The 1,614-nt window shown below is 55.6% G+C and overlaps 1 pseudogene; it reads left to right on the forward strand.

Annotated features, from left to right (window-relative positions):
- Positions 1 to 54: 54 nt before the first annotated feature.
- Positions 55 to 1,194, forward strand: LOC123177858 (phenolic glucoside malonyltransferase 1-like; annotated as a pseudogene).
- The last annotated feature ends 420 nt before the right edge of the window (positions 1,195 to 1,614 follow it).

The raw sequence follows: 1,614 nt of genomic DNA on the forward strand, positions 1-1,614 counted from the left end.
GTAAGGCTCAACAAGTCAACAGACTGTTGCGAGGAAGCTACGGGGTCACCTCAGCCAAGCCAGCTGCGCTCGCCCGCGAGGATGGGACTCCACTCCGGCGCTCGACGCCCTACAGGCCACCGTGTTCCCAGGCCGCGGGTCTGCGTCGGCGTGTCCATCCACCACGCCGCCTGCCACGACGCCTCTGCCACTCTCTTCGTCCAGACCTGGGCCGCCGCATACCACCTCGAGGATGCCCTCGACAGTGCCGATCCTTCCCAGGCCGTGCTGCTGCCGCCGCCGCCCGTCCTCGACCGCTCCCTCGTTGCCGACCCCGACGACCTGCTCGGCAAGACACTCGCCGGGATGAGCCGCCTTGCGCCCGGCCCTCCGCCTACGCGTCCGCCAGCGAGTAGGGGTTTCCGCATTCGTCTCCGGTGATTGCGTCACCCTCCCCCTGGATCGATGGGATCAAGGACGCGGCGGTGGCCGCACTGGGGAATTAGCGCATGTCGTCGTTCATGGCGGCGTCGGTGCTGGCATGGGTGTGCCTACTGCGGAGCCGGTTCGTGGGTGTTGAAAGCGCGGCGCACAGCCACATGCTGTTCTCGACAGAGTGCCGGTCGAGGCTGGCGCCGCCGCTCCCCGCCGAGTACTTCGGCAACTGCCTGCGCCCGTGCTTCATGGAGGCCACGATGGAGCTCCTGATGACGAGCGGCGGCTGCGGTGCCATCGGGTTGGCGATAAGGGAGATGGAGCGAGGCGTGCTGGAGGGCGCAGAGGCAGAGGGGTGGCTGGGGCAGGTCATGTCGGTGCTGCCGCAGCGGCCCATGTCGCCGAGCTCCTCAACCACAGAGCATCTGACTGACATCGCTCGTGTCCGTGTGTGTGCTGACAGAGTAAATTTGACAGAGTATGTACTCTATGCTGACCACAGCCCAGCGCTCAACCCATTGTCGTCCATGTGTCCATGTGTCCGTGTTGGCTTGCTCTTGTAAATTTGACAGAGTATGTACTCTATGCTTTACCAATCCGTTGTAATTCACAAGCTGACCACAGCCCAGCGCTCAACCCATTTGAGCGAACAGTTTTAACCAATTTCAGTTGATGGTTCCAACCCACAGGTTGCCATTCGGTTTGGTTCAGTTTGGGTGGAAAGATGAAACAGGTTTGGTTTTAGTTGGGCTGAGGAAAATATCAAACAGTTTAGTTGAGGTTGGGCTGCCATGTTTATTTGTTCGGGTTTGGTCCAAATATGGTTTAGTTATTAAACCATTCTCAGGATTAGTCACAAGAATGAGATATCTACTTCATTTTGGAATAATCGGACATATATACGCTTGACACGCAACTCACTTGCCATCTTGTGTTATCTCTCCTGAGTCCTCCTCATCATGCATGCTGCTTTGTCATTTCATTTGTCTTCATATATTCTAGCAAAAGAAAGGAAGGCGCTAGAGCTCGTATTCATCTCCATTCGGATCGATGCAATGCACGCTACAGTTACCGGTGACTGCAACATGAGTTTCTTTTTTCAAATCATGGTCAATCCAATGTATGCATGCCAAGGCACATCATTTTAGATACAAACGGACCTCTGTAGATAAACTTGGATTATATTTGCATGTTGATTCA

Source organism: Triticum aestivum, unplaced genomic scaffold (assembly GCF_018294505.1).
Source record: "Triticum aestivum cultivar Chinese Spring unplaced genomic scaffold, IWGSC CS RefSeq v2.1 scaffold110484, whole genome shotgun sequence".
NCBI lineage: Eukaryota > Viridiplantae > Streptophyta > Magnoliopsida > Poales > Poaceae > Triticum > Triticum aestivum.